At 46.1% G+C, this 15,940-nt stretch overlaps 1 protein-coding gene across 10 annotated transcripts in view; it reads right to left on the bottom strand.

The window, feature by feature from the left end:
* Window positions 1–15,940, bottom strand: part of PACS2 (phosphofurin acidic cluster sorting protein 2) — an 87,797-nt gene that overhangs the window by 66,572 nt on the left and 5,285 nt on the right. The gene's annotated exons all lie outside the window — the stretch shown is intronic.

The following is a 15,940-nucleotide window of genomic DNA, read 5'->3' as shown; positions in this document are numbered from 1 at the left end:
TCAGGCTGCAAAAAAACACTTTACAGATCCCAATGCTGTTCTCATTAAAGCAAGTCTGTCAAAGCCTGCCATTCTGGCCATCTTCCAGATCAGGCACGTGCTACCAAACACCCCAGTATCCCTGCAGAGCCAATGGTCTACACTGTCCCTTCACTCACCCCATGTTTAACACTGTCTCCCCTGTCCCCTAACCCCAGAGGGGAATGGGATGATAGTCTGAGATATCAGAATTCATCACCATTTTTTGCACAAGTCTAATTGGGCCTCAAGCACAGGAAGACTATTTAGCACTTGAACATATGATTTTTTTCCAGCACGCAGAGGTTCCAAAAATACAGCACTAGTAACCTGAACTGTGCACGTGTGTGTGCGTGTGTGAACAGCAAAAGTGAAGTAGTAACCCCAAAACCCCACGTACTCAACAGCAGGTTCGAAGGACGGTTGAGAGAAGCATCAGCTCCACAATGAGCAAATCCTGCAGCCGTACTGAACGTCTCGTGCAACACTCACAACATCTCAGCTGTTCACCCTGACAGCACTGTGGCACGCAGAAGCTGGAGACGTGCAGCACTGCACCCCTCTGAGCCTCACGACACCTGCTCATCCCTGCACGAGGGGATGGCAATTCTGACAACCCATTTACTTTCTGGCCACAGCTCAAAGGATGTTTCCAAGTCAAACATATTAAAATAGTTATAAAAGGGAGGTTCTTTCTTTCCCTAGCAGCATTGTATTTAGATTTGAACAGTGCCAGTTCTTACAAGGCAACAACACACAGCTGACAAAGCAGGCTTCGTCAGTGCTAAATATAACTCTCAAAAAACTCTAGATGCTGCCACTAAAAGCGCCGAACTCTCTTCAGGATTAAACACATTGGAAACAGTGGCTAGTGCTCCCTCAAACGGAAACAGCTACATCTAGGGAAAAACAGCTAAAACTTACTGTCCCTTGCAGATCTCTCCCCCACGTAAGGAGGGGGCAAGCCGAATGCAGCTTTGCAATATTACCAGTGATCAAAAAAAGCTGAAACGGCAAAAGCTCAGCTTGCAAGAAAAGCAGCGCCTCTTGATGCCTTCAGCTGAGGCTGCATTGCATTCCAGACCTGATCCCTTGCCTTTCTTCCATCAGATGGGCTGGGCAGCACTTGCTCTTTTGCAGACTGTCTGCTACAGTGCTCAGGAAAGCACAGATAAACTGGAAAGGAGATCACAAAAGAACAGGGAGCGAGTGAGATTTTTAAAGAGTAAATAGATAGGTGCAATTAGCTATGCTGATGCTAGAACTAAATGGCTTTATGAACCACTACTGCCAGGGAAATAACTTTAGTGGTAAACAGAAGCAACAGTTGTAACTTCCAAAACCAGCCAAACTTCACTAAAAAGGATTACAGAGGGCACGGTGTATAGCCCACTGTCAGGCAAAACACAAGCTCCGCACCGAAGGCCTTGGAAACTCCAGAACCAGCCAAAAGTGCACTAATGAACAGAGAAACTAGGATCTCTCATAATCTTTAAAGCCAGCTTGTGAAGGTTACTCAACAGTGCTGCAGAAGTAGATTCGGTATTGACAAGGACTGTGTGATTCATCTTCCTCGAGCTCTGTGGAGATAGATATTTGAACAGGAAGGAATCTGCATCACCAGGCTATCCTTACAGGTCGTGGGAGCTGCTGGGAGGAAATGCATTTCTAGACCATTGCAGCAGGGCTTGCAAACAGCTCAAGTTTTCAGAGCACTTCTGATCCACTCTGAAATAAGGCAGCTTCCTTTAAGGCAGCAGCTAGTTCCCAGATGATCTCAAAATGTCTCTCAACAATACTTAAAACATGTCTTTTTTTTTCTTCTTCTCCAGTCTCTCTCTTCACATCTAAATATACCCTGTATGCTCTACTTTAAAAAGCTGCTACTGAAAAAAAAAAAACATTTCTTTGGAAATAATTCACAGCAAGGTTTTCCAGTTTTCTTTCAAAAACTCATAATTGAGATTTCACTGTATTTCTCATGGGAAAAGCGGGGGGAAACCTGGCCACTCACATTTACCATATTTCCTGAAAGGTTATATCACCTTTATGTTTGGGGAATGTGGGGGGGGGAGGGGGGGAGGGGGGAAGGGGAGAAGACACATAAACCATAGTTTTTCTCAAGGAGTTCAGAAGAACCAGCAGTGCCAAGTGTTTGCAGTGGTGGGCAGAATGCAGTGATTTGCTCTGGAGACATATTTGCATTTGCTTAATATTCTAATTCTCTTCAGCAGCTGTCGGAAGCTGAGCTGGCAAGCAGAGAGTCAATATTATTTCAATATTACATTTCTTCTGCATCGCTGCTGGTAATATTTCATTCCTGAAAGCAATAAGGGACCAGCAAAGCAACCCAAATGCCTGGACCAGTTAGTCCAATTTATCAATAGTCATTAAAATATCTGACTGACCTACGTAAACGAGCAAACTAGTCATCTGTGATGGACGTAAGGTGCTCTGAGACTTTGGTCTTCACTGCTCAGAACTTGTTCCAGAACCCCATAATATTTTTAAAGCTGAAGATAAGCAACGAAGAAAAAAAAAAAAAAAACGTTGATCGTAACAAAAAAGTTGTTTATAACAACTATAATGAGCTTGGTCCCCACAACCTTTTATCAGGCCTAGGAGTTCTGTTTCTGCTGAACTGGTATTTACCAAGATAAACTACAGATGTGCTCCAGAATCAAGCACAGTACAAACAGATGGAGGTAAATGAGGCAAGAACAAATAGAGGCTGGATGCGAGATGTCTGCTCCTCAGCAGGCAATTAAGGCTCACTGCTGCGAGGGGGTACCTAGGAGCACATCAAGCATTAAAATACTCCATTTGTGAACAGGATCACACCTGGAGATTACCCATGGAGACGAAACTCTACAGCCAGGTCAGTCTCAAGTCCCTGAAAACATTCTCTTCCAATACCTTTGCTTGATGCCAACATAACTAGGAGCGAAGAACAGATCAGCACCGTCCTGTGGTCGGTACTCGGGTTTATGGATGAGGCAGGCAGGGAGCACCCTGAAAGCGGTGCACATACGCAAGCTGCCAAGGAAACTTCTGTTACAGGAATAGTTCAGGCTCACCAGGGAGGATGCAACAGGGACAAACTCTGGTGTCACGACATTATTTCAACCTTCAGGATGGGAAGTATCCTTTTTTTTTTTTTTTTTTTTTTTTTTTTTTTTACCTCTGTGACTCACAGGACCATACTTAACCTCTGATTTTTGCACACTGACTACACCTATTATTATTCGAGCCTATGGCTACCATATATGAAACATATTTACATACTTTTATGCTTATGACCAGAAGTACCAAGCTCAGATTTCCACCATTATCCTCAAATACACTAAATGGCAGCTAAATGTCCAATATATGGCATGTTGAGCCGAGATTTAAAAGGATGATACAAGAAGTTCTCACTTCGCGGTACCTGTAAAACTAAACCTGTTCCTCTGTGCCCATCCGTTACAGAGCAATCCAAATCCAGCATCCTTCATGCTCTTTTCCTTTGGAGCCTGGGCACTTACACTGAAGCCATGATGAGAAAATCGTAAGATTTTCGCATCTTACGAATGGCAGAACAATACTTCCCATTTTAAGATTTCACATGCAATTTGCAGGAAGTCTCCCAGGCCATGGTTTGGCATCACCTTCAGCACCAGGCTAGTCACGTCCACAATCAGTAAAAGTTTGTGGACCACAAGGAACGTCACCACAACGTCAGAAAGCCACAGAAATCCCTTCCAACAGGTTTTTAACACTGTTTCAGCAGCCGAAAGAATATAACTGAGCACAAATATGAAACTCTGCAACTGACCTTAAAACGTTATCAACATAGCACGCGCAATTCACAGATCAATCTGCACAGCTTAACGCCAGTAGGTTATAGGACATGAGTACAGCTTCAGAACACGGGCATAAACTCAGAAATGATTAGGAGACGATACGGCCATTTTAATCCTAGCGGGTTCACAAACCTCTCACAATACAGTCACCCCCTCTTCAGAAGGGCATCTCTGAAGAGATCACATTTCCCTAACACGGAGAGGGAGGATTAGAAAAGTCCAGGGTTTCCAGGGCTCTGGCACCTGGCCCAGGGCAGTCTGAGCTCTCCAGAGCACCAGTGTGGACTTGCTACCACTCCCCAGGTGTTTATTTTGAGCCTTCATCTCCCCTACTGTGAAGTAAAGGTCAGCTCATCAGCTCACAGCAAGCACCTCAAAACTGGCTGAAGGAAAACGGAGCCAAGGAGAGCACATGCTACAACTCTGTTACTAAGAGATCTTCATATATTGCATATATGAGAATTATAACTATATATACGTATATATTTAGATATATAAGTTCACACAAAGGACTAAGCTATTTCTCTGCTTCCACACCTGAATCGGCAAGAACACTGCAGAGACAGATGGTCCCCAGCGACTGATGCGCAGCAGAGTCCTCGGGTTGCAGATGTGCTGTCTCAAGCACAGGTTTGCTTCTCCTCACAGCAGCTCCTCTTGCGGGGGCTGGTGGAGAACGTGAATTCACTCACGGGAGGAAAGCCCAAAGTTACTCATGCAATAGCTTGGAAAACGGGTATCATTTTGGAACCAGGACAGTCCAGGAGGCTGTTAGCAGGAACAGCAGCAGCCTGTTGACAGAGGAAGGAAAATGAAGAAACAAAAGCTAGAGACAGAGCGTGAACTCCCTATTTGCCACTCATGAGACAGGAACTGTAGGAGACAAGATGAAGTTCCTGGAGAACGGAGCATTGCTCACTCCCAAACTATACCAAATTCTGCCTTTAGATGGGTACAAACCTATTGTGATGCCAATAAATATGTTTCAGCTTATCTGTAAACAGATGCTGGTCCCTGCTATCGCTTTGCTTCAGCCAGCCCCTCACCAAACACTGGCAGCACCAGAGCCCGGTAACTGCGACAGAATACTGCACACCTGCAGCTTCCGGACACTCGGCTTTGTTACACATTGTAAGGAGCAAGAAATCACAAAGTTGGATAGATCCAAGAGGAAAGGGAGATGCAAAATTGCCCCATGCATTGGGGAGGGCAGGGGCAGGCTACCAAAACGTGTCTTTAGAAAACGTACCAGAGAGCTGCAGCAAGCAAAACTGGATAATCCTGATGCTTTAAACATCAGTTTATGTGTAATGCTTCCTTTACTGTATTGCAGAAGGATCTGAAAGCTGGGATACAGTGCAGGGAGAGCTCAGAAAAACTCAACTAGGCACCCAGTCTCAGGGACACATCTAACATAACCCCCCCACCACCACAGAACAACCTTGTCCCAGATATTTCCCATCTGCATCAAACTCAGAAATCGCGAGTAGTTAAAACATTCTCAGAGCTTGGTAAAAATCAAAGTCAAGTGCCTTCAACAAAATCCTCTTTGTTACCACATTCTGATCCCCTGGCTATTGGCACTGCAAATCTATTCTGAGATGCTTTAACAATGAAGTGTCATTAAAAAAATGTATTTGCAGCTGTGCATTTTTCTCCTCAGGCACACGATCATGAATTTACCTCAGCACATCCTTGTAGAGAAGAGGTAGGCTGTCAGGGGGATGAGAAGAGGGAGAGAAAAGAAAGGAATGTCTTTCGAACAAAGGAGCTCCAAGAAACTGATACAACTTTGCTGGAAGCTATTCCCAGCCCACTCAACATTTTTGATTGTATACAGACATACCAGAAGCCCAACAAGGGGCATTTTTCCTAGCTAAAATATGAACCATCAGCAAATCTGAATACCACCAGAGAGAAATATGACAACCTAGTGGAAGCAAGGAAGAACAGAGTAAAATCATTTTACGGTTGTCCTAGATCAAGAGCTGCTTCTGAGAGCTCATCATGGTGACTGCCTTAAACGTGCCCAGCATCCCGCGTGCTGTTTGTCAGGAGTTAAGCAAAGCAGGATTCCTACGCAGTTGCTTGCTTTACTGTCAGCGCAGGATCATTTACACTGAACTTACAAGTACAAAGTATAACAAGGCACCTTTCCCCGCCTCCCTAGAAGTCCTGTGCAGAACTATTTGACTTCACCAATATTCACCAGGTAGCTTTACGGTGACCCGTTCTGCAGGAAAGTGCACACTGACTCCAAGTCCGTTGAGAAGCCAAGCACTACGCATTTCTTTTAAAGCTTGAAACCTCAGCAGTGGCCAGTGGCAATGCTGTGAGAGGCCAGGAGAAAAGTAAATACCACAGAAATGCAGGAGACAGCACGCGTCTGGGACCTTGGCAAGGTCAGGGTAAGCCTACTCACAATCCAGCTCTGGACCAGAGCCTATACTTGAGCATCTGGGTGCAGCAGATTTCTTCAGAGATCCTCATGAACGCTAACAAGAGGATCAAAGTACAGAGGTAGAAGCACTGCAATCCAGGCTACTCTGGACTGCAGGAGAGCAATGTTGCAAAACAAACCTCAGCATCCAAACACAGACACAGTTGCACCTTCAAAACTCAGGGCCACCAGCATCTGTGCAGGGCACCAAGAGGAACGTGCGCATGGTTCCATCTCTGCTACAGAGAGCAAGGGACAGGCACCAGAAAGCTGGCCTTGCACCACAGGTGCAGTGGGAACGTAGACACAGCCATTCAGCACTGCCAAACTGCGTGTACACTTAGGTTATGATCCTGGAACAAGGAAACAATTGAATGAACAGCATAAACTTATCATGGAGGTTTTTTAAGGACGAACAGCAGGATCTGCCATTTACACACCAGAGAACTATTAGCATGCTGACCGAAGGCTGACCTGAAAAAATCCACCCGCTGCGATCCATCCCTTCTCCCCGGAAAAAGCTAAGCTCTACCCACTTATTTGAACTAAGCACTTGCCAGGCTTCTCACCCTCAAGCACATCCCCAAGGGCCAAGGGTAGAAGAATCACCACAGTCTGTCTCAATGAGCAGCTTTACACATTGGCTGCTGAACACTGAGTGTGAGGAGAAACAAATCCTCTGATCTTTTTTGGTATCTGCACGATAACTCAGTTCTCTACTGGGAATGAGCATGAGTAGGCAAAGGTCATCCAAGCGCCTGGGGACACTCCAAGTCTATTCATGAAGCAAGGGCAATTCTTGATGCAAGGACAAAGCCTACATTAATGGCCTTCAACAAGCGAAATCAAGCAGAAGCCTCGCAGAAATAAGATATGGATCCTGCCAGCCAGAAAGCGAGCACCTTAAATTCTGGCACACCCTCAGGTACAGCATGGGAAAGAGGCAGAAGAACAAATAAAAGGAAGTTCAGCCCCTAGCAAGCCACTAGCAACATGAAATATATATGATCCCGTTCTTGCAGTTCTCAGCTTTCTTTCCAAATCCTTCATTTTAAGGCAGTGGGTGCAACTTGATAGGCGAAGGAGCATATCATCTTTCCACCAGTTAGAAAGCACGCAGATATATTTTCATGAAAGGGGACGTTTTGGAATGATCTTTTTGACACTGAAAACTATCTGCCTGAGAGGAAGAGACCACAGAGGAAGGCTGTGGGACAGCCCCGAGGAACTCGGAGCCGACCCTGCAAACTGTAAATCAGCAGGCAGATGAAAGGGCGGAAAGGGCTGTGGGAAGAGGACAGAGAGAAGAACAGGATAGAAATACTAGAGATTTATGATGAATGATGCTCTAACAATAGCTTTCTTTTAAAAAGGAAGCTCTTCCTGCTGTAGTATAGCCATTCACTCTGAATATAGATTTAGACACTGGGGAAGAAGCACATACAGGACAGGCAACTCCTCGGTCAACTAAAAACAGTTGTTCTAAAACTCCTACTAAACCTGCTCAATAAAACGGGCATCGGGGGAACGGCCAGCCTCTCAAGCAGCTGACAGGAGTAGTTCGGTAGAACTGTTCCAACCTTCAGGCAGAGCCAGCATGGACTAGATGACCTAGTAAGGTCTTTCTCAGCCATATTTTCTATTTTCATAATTTCTCCCCACCCCAAGAGGTCACGCAGATGAAAACATCAATCTAACTAATGCCAGATGGGAGGCAAGTTAAGCCATATGAATCTTTGCTTATTATATAATTACCCTCATTTCTTGTAGAAACATGGAAATGCTTACGGTCACTGGCTGGATATTTTGTGCATAAACAGTAAACATTTCTAGGCTGTTTATATTTAAAAAAAAAATAAGCACACATGGTTTTGACCACACGGTACATTTAAGAAAAAAACAAGCCTAATTTTGAAGTTCTGACAGGAGGTTGTAGACAGCAAACTCCCACAGGAGCTCAAAATAATTCTTGTTAAATGTATTTGCCAACACACGGCTATAGACTTACAGGTAGAAACTTAAGATTATTTCCATTTCATGTTAAATACACCAAATTCTTTATTTTCTGCAGAATTCAAGGTCATGTAATTTATCTTCAAGTAGGCCCAACCCATCAGCAAAGCAAACTCAGTATTAAAATGTCCAATTCACGTTGCCACTGAGCTAGTCCACGAAGCTTCAGCACTGAACACACCAAACCATTTGCCAGAACCTACACAGAGAAACGTCATTTGTACCAGTAAGAGGACCGTGAGAAACAGTTTGTTACAGATGCAGCTCTGCAAGTCACACTCTTACTACAAAGTCATTAGCAGTTAAAGATCTAGTGATGCTGAGTTCTGAAGGGAATCAGTTGTGTTTGCACTTGTCCCATTAGAAAGCAGGAGCACATGTTTGAATTTGCATAAGAATCGGTGTGAAAGATTCAGTTACATCCCAAACAACCTCCAGTAGCTTTGGTTACACAGTTGATTATTCAAGTAAGAAAGTACCTGGCTGACAACCTCTTTGCGAAGAGACGCTACCACACACCCTAGCTCCCAAAACCTTCTTCCCACTGGGGACTTCCTACCTTCAGAGCTAGATGGAAGAGGCAAAGCCCAAAGGAAGGAAAGACCACCTCAACTCCAACCATCTCCTCCCCTTGGCCCACTTGACAACTCTGAAAACAGCAGCCTTGCGCTGGAGAACACATACAGGACTTTAGACCACCCGCGGTTTAGCACACAGCTAAAAAATACAAGCTCTCACAAGGAGGTGGATTTCTCCTTCCATGGCTTGTGATTCCCAAAGAGTCATTAAAAGTCATTTCCCTGACCTGAAGAGAAGCTCTATTAGAAGTGTGGTGCGCACTCTGGGTGCATGCAGATCCACTTTAACTCCTTCCACTTGATACCTTCCTCACAGCAGCAATACATTAAATGGGTTCTCTACTTCCCATGCTGCTCTGTCCTCAGCCGCAGACTCTGCTAGCTCAACTGTCTGGACAGCCATGCAACAAAACAGTAGAGAACTGATCCAGGCAAAATACAGCCTCTCCCTCACCCAAAGAAAATCCTTCCAAGATGTGTTTTACTATGTAAACTCTCAAATGTTTGCATTGGTGCAAGGCAGAAGATGCTGACAAGGAGCAACCTAAGCAGGTAGCTCACGAACAGCCGCCAGACACACATCAGCCTCAGAGGAGCTGGTAAAGCCAGCTGTAATCTTACCTGGAGTGTGTTAGGACATACAGTTCTATGCACATCTCAAAGAGCTCTTCAGTGAGAGAGCTATTATGGCTTTGCTGTAAGAGGTAGATGATTTGTAAACGCTTAATATCTTGCACCCATGACTACACACTGCATAGGTGGAACAGGTAAAGGGTAGGGAGTCCCAGTCCCACTGGCTTCCCACAGCAGGGAAACGAGTACTATATTTGCCCAGCTGAGACTGGTAACGTCCCTGTCCCCTTTACAAACCACTGACTTCACCTGGTTGGGGCAGCAGTGAAATCAGGGCACACGTGACAATATGAAATAAAGATTTTGCACGTACATCTGATGAGCTGGAAAGTTTGCAGGATTGTCATGAGATTGGATCCCATGCCGCAGATGCCCATTTTGAGAACAGCCCCTCCAGAGGCCATCAAATCTAGCTCTGTCACAGCCTCCAGCTGAAGTATGCTCTCCCTGAAGAAACCTAAGACTTAGTGACCTCAAATGATCCTGCTATATTTGCAAAAACGTGTGCGAGGAGACATCCTCCAACAGCCCTGTGACTTTGATGGACTTAGGAAAGGCAGTACGCATCTTGTTAAGCTTCCAGCTGGAACAGGGCAAGACTTGCACCACCAGACAAGTTCCCTAAAAGACAAGGGAAAGGACTCAGCCTCTCCAGTGTAAGAAACAGGGCTCTTTCAAAACAAAGGACTTGGACCCACAGTCCCAGAGCCAAATGCATCCAAAGAGAGATCATGCCTCCAGCAGGTCTAGCAGAGCCTTACAAGCTATTCATGGATCAACATTCGAACTGTTACAAAGCTCCCCAAATTCTCACTTCTTTGGCTTCAAGATGTAGTGCAAAAATGCTAGATGGGCAACAAGCTGTCTTTGCCAGTTAAAAGAAGGCTGCGCTTCTCCTGGGCTGGCCCTCAGAGACTGCCAGGACAGCTAGGAAACCTGGTAGTGCGCTGACTGGTTGGGAAAAGTTACATACTATAGGGAGAGGAAGGCCGGCTAGGAATGGCCTCGAGACACCCTAACTGCACCCACATGTCAGCTAACAGGCGACCGCACTGCTGTGCCGAAGGGCAGCCCTGTCCACCTGGCTGTGTGTTCCCTCCTCTGATCTAAGCCACCTGCCAGTCTGTTTTTGCTGCGTTAGGGAGAAGCAGGTGGGCTGCGCAGTACACATGCCTTTCATCCCACAAGAAGCAGTGTGCTCGTGCAGGTTCCTCTCGTAGTACAGCCTGGCAAACAGCTGCAAGAAGGGGAATCACAGTGGTATACAATCCTACAAGAGCTGTTCCAAGACAAGTCATTGCCAAACTACAATATCACTGCTTTAATGAGAACATCCAACAAACCAACACACTCAGGACCAACGCTCTTCTCCCAAGAGTCGTCATCAAAACTAAAGACAAAGAAACCCAAAAACTAAATACTGGCATTAGAACAATGAATGAAGTTCAGATTCACACTGTAAAAATCCTCATCTACAGTCCCTCATCCTCTCCCAGGACACGCATGTTTCTTTACACAAACCTCAAAGCCACAAAACACAGCCTAAAACATACCAGCATATTTGCCTTGTCCAATGGCTCCTCTAAGCCCTGTCCCGTAACAGGCAAAACCCCTGCGCTGCTTGGTGAACGTGCTACTTTGCTTGGGGTGACCATACCACCACAAGTGATCTAATCCACTCGATGACGCAGACACCGCCAGCTCCGCACGGCCAACGTGCCCTGGCCTTTGCAGCTGTTCTCGCTGACTACTGGCGGCTGGGCGGAGGATAAGCCTAGCCGGCCGCAGGAACAGTACACTGCCAACTTGCCCTACAAAGGCAAGAGGTGAGTGCAGACAATTCCCAATTGCAACATACTGCAGCAGGAGCCAGGGCACATCAGGGATCCCTTGCACAGGATAGAGCAGGTGTGATACCCACGGGCACCACATCCTTTAGCCTTTGTCCGGCTCTCAGAGGCTGGGGTATACCTGCATTAACCATGTTTCACAGGCAGTGGATTTTCCTCTCAGCAGAAAGGGGATACAGGCTCATACAGACTATATATAGATAAGACTTCCGAAGAATCTCTTTACAAGGGTTCTACTCTAGTCTATATCAGGATCTGGCTTAGTGCCTGTTGGGGAATACATATTAGGCAAGCCTATGTGCAAATTGCAAAGCCTTTTGGCCATTAATGAGGGCCCTGCACTGGAAACCCTTGAAACACAGACCAGAACCCACATTATGAGCTCAGTGGTTTTCCCATGTCTCCCTTTGTGGCCCTCTGTGCTTTTTCCTGCAGAGGTAAAGGTCCCTTTAGAAATCTCTCTCCTGCACAGAAAATATAACAGTAGTGAAAAGCACCTCCAACTACCCACACTACAGCAGCTTTGCGGGGTGGGGGGGGGGGGGCAGCAGGAGGGAGGAGGAGGAAAGGACTTTTGAACTGTCAAGCTAAACAGAGCAAAAGGACCTGATGGAAGGAGATGACGCCTTTCTTTATAAGATTTTTAATAGCAAAAGATGTTCTGCTGAGCAGTGAAAATACACTTCCCACATCATCCTTGCACCTCGACTGCAACTTCTACCTCCCCCTAGCCCAAGCAACATACACTTTAAAAAAAAAAAAATCCTGGTTTATATTTTTTCCTTTTTTGCTTTTTTCAAACAGAAGGAGTTACCTCCTCCAAGGCCCAGAACACCCTGCAGGTTCTGCAGGTTTTTGTTAAACACCAATGATCCCTCTTCCCTACTCCCTTCCACTTACATTCTACAAGCTCCCTTGAGCACCTGATTGCCCCCAAAAAATTGAATGAGCAGGAGCAGGGAGTTGGTTTATCTTTAGATCAAGCCAGAGCTTGATGGGGGGGTCCCAAACATCTTAGAGCAGAGGGGAAAAGGTGGCTACACTACCACCTCCCAGCAGCAACTCAGTGATCACATTATCTATTTGACTTTAATATAGGTTGAATGAGACACCGCTGGAAGCGGGGTAGGGTGATCATAAAAAGCTTTTCGGTGTCCTGCTCCTCTTCTCTGCCCAAATGGCACACACTGTCCTCAGGAGCATTTCCCAGCATGCTCAGATATCTAAGAGACAAATAGTTAGCTCTCCAAACCAGCCCAGAGCCTGTGGATGAGCAGCACAGTGCGGGCAACATCAAAGTTGCTATTTTATGCTAATCTTTCTGCTTACAGGATAATAAATGCTATTCTCCTTGACAGCTCTTCTGAAGTAAGATCTGAGCAACAATGCAGATTCCAAACTCTTTTGAAATAGCAGTAAGCCAAACACTCTGCTTTTAGCACAACAACTTCCAAGAACAGCCACTATGGAGCTCAGGCAGACAGCAACTTCCACGAGGCACACAGCCTCCAAGAGCTGAACTCAAACACAGGTGCACCTTTAGGTGCAATGGCTACGGCACGTCACTCTGAGCTAGCCAAATTTCCGGGTGCCTGTCAACACACTTTCTGGCTCGGAGACCCCCACCTCCACTTTATATGCACAAGAGCCTCCGTCAAGCAAGCTTTGCTATACACAAGCTGCTCTGACGTTTACTCCTTACCTTGAAATTGATATTGCTTTTGCACAGGGGCAGGGGAAGCCCAACACCAGCATTTGAATTCCTGATCAAAAGCAGTTACTTGCCCTGCAAAAAATAGCACTTGAAGCCAGACTGGCCTACAGACTTGCAACCACTGGTTGAGAAGAGAAGGAACAAGCAGGCCACCTCACAAGTAAGGCATAGCTTGTGACAAGTGACACAGTCACCCAATGCACATCAAGAAAAGTTGAAGGGGCTCTAGAGGAGGAAACAGGTTCCAGACTCCAGCGTGCACCAAGACATCCCACACATCTACTTTTCCAAACATAAGGAGCATGTGTCCTCCTTTCCCCAGGTTCAGATTTATACAGCAGATTTACAGAGCCTCTCTAGTCCCACTCACCCAAGTACAGGGTCTATCTATACGCGCAATAGTCATAGGATGATCATAGTTTTTGAGGAATCCCTTCTCCCAGGGTGCTGGCAGTTGCATGCCCATCTGAGAGCTCTCTCAGCAATTCATTGTTTTAAACAAACGAGTGATTAGCAAGGATCCACTCTCTCCTTGTGAAGCTGGCTGCATGCCCTGCAAGCCTCCACATCACTGTGCAGTACTGTAATCCAATTAAACCTCACCATGAGAAGAGCTTCACGCTATCACATTCAATTAGGCACTTAAGCCTCTTATCATCTGCACGTTAGCATCCGTTTCAGTTAAAACTCCTGCAGCACTATTTGAAAGGGGGCATTCTTCGGCTGAGCATGGACACACGCAGATGTCTTGTTTGGGGCCACAGGAGGACCATACAGGTTAGAAAATCAGTGTCGCTGGCTTACAGGTAGCTTAAAACACAGGAAAAATAAAAACAAGTGACCCGTTCCTGTCTGCTCACAGCTGTATGCTCTCTGAGGGCCCTCTGTGCTCCCAACTCTTCCTTCTGCTCCCCCACTTCCCTTGGAAATGGAGCAGTTCTGAAGGAACACAAGAGGCCCAGAGGAATTTCTCTCCCTTTAGTAAGGCAATGGAAAGATGAAGCCTAATGGAGGGCCTGGCAATACAGAGCCATTTGGCAACTGGCCACCAATTCCATAGGAAATACCCTCCCTAGAAGGTCACCATAACGGTGGCAAAATTTGGCCCAAAAGAATTAGAAAAAGTTGCCAAGATGTGACGCAAATAAAGCCAGTGAGCAGGCCAGCTTCCTGTGCGAGGCCAAAACACGAAGTGCTCTTGGAAAAAGAAAGATTAGGGGTTGCAAAGGAACATAATGGCCTCTTGTAAGAGCTGGGTTGCTGCTTTTCTTTTTTGGCAGAAAAGAGGGATGTTTTGTTGCTGTTTGATTAATCTATTATGCAAATCATTTCATAAGCTAATTTGATACAGCCACAAGCTTGACACAGAAATCATCTGCACACTCAGAGCCAATGAAAGGTGGAGTCTCAACAGCTCCATTTGACAGAGCTTTTATTTCCTGGACAGCAGCGGGGTCGCCTCCTCCCACGCAGGGCTGCAGGAACATGAGCCAGATCTGCCAGGGAACACAAAGGCAAGTGTCCCTACAGCTCTGTCACTGTTACCCAGGAAAGGGGGTGCAAACTCTTCAGTGCTGAGGCCCGATATCCCCTGCCACAGCCAAGTGCTGAGCTGCCCTGGGCTGCACGGAGCAGGTCCAGGGCCCAGGAGCGACAGCAGCATCACTCAGCCTGCCCACCCCAGTGCAGCAAGAGCCAACCTGCAGGAATTCAGCTCATGCTTCTGCCAGCTCCAACCCCTGGGTGCAGGGTTGCACTATGCTTCCACCCCTAGCACGGCGCAGCCCTTCCCAGGGCGGCCTTCCCTCAGGACCAGGGCATCAGGTTGCTCTGCGGGCTCATCCTCTGCCGTACGTTCGTGAGGACCTGCACAACATGGCACAGAGCAAGCAAGGGCACAAAGTTATCACAGAACAGCTACCTATAGCAGTAGTCCCGGAGCACCTTAACTTGGTGGAAGAAAACAGGTCCCTCGTTTCCTTCCACTCCCAACAACCTTCTGCCAGATGAAGACCGCACACAATCCCATCCAGAGATCTTTCGCTAGCAGCTTTGAGACTTTAAAGCTTTTTCAGAGCTACCCTTGGTATTCATAAGCTTACCCTTACCTCAGCTACATGACGATGTGCTGAAGACTCAAAGTAGGACTAATTGGAACTCAACTCTGACAAACCACTGAGTTTCTAGACAGCAGGTTTTTTCCACTGAATTCAAGAGTCCAGGTTATTCAGTTGTATTGTACAAAGTGACAAGATCAGTAACTGCTCCGGTAGGACTTCCACTGAACATTGGGAGCGCCAAGGGATCACCTGATCTTGCCCACAGCAATGTTAATTCAGTCTTGTTCTCCTCCATGAAGACTAAACACAGGTAGGAGAGAACCAGGATCCACTAGTACTAAAAGCGCTAAGGATAAAGGGGCTGTTTCTGGCCACTGTGCTTTACCCCCACCGTTTTATCTCCAGTACTCAGTTTTGGATGCTTTCCTCATGCACCTCAAGCCTATCCTGGGTGCTTATTTGTATCCCAGTTTCCTTTAGTGGTAAAAGGTTAGGCATTCCACAGTGCTCAAAGCCAACACAAAGCCTCTAAGTAAGCACTTGTGAGACGTACCTAGTCATCTGAGTAATTAGACATTTCCCTCATTCCAAATGTACCAAAAAACTACAGCCAGTTCCAGATGAACACGTCAGCAGTTATCCTAACAAACAAGAGTTCTCTTTCCTAAATGTCAGCATGCCAATGAATCAGAAGATTAAGATGCATTTAAATCAATATCTCTTCCTACCTGAATTAATCAGGGATTTTAATTACTCATTTATGTAGCATCACCTGATCATACTTATTCCTGT

The sequence above is a fragment of the Struthio camelus genome, chromosome 8 (assembly GCF_040807025.1).
Source record: "Struthio camelus isolate bStrCam1 chromosome 8, bStrCam1.hap1, whole genome shotgun sequence".
Classification (NCBI taxonomy): Eukaryota; Metazoa; Chordata; class Aves; order Struthioniformes; family Struthionidae; genus Struthio; species Struthio camelus.
Note: the sequence above shows the minus strand (reverse complement) of the source record. Positions and strands in the feature narration are given on the sequence as shown.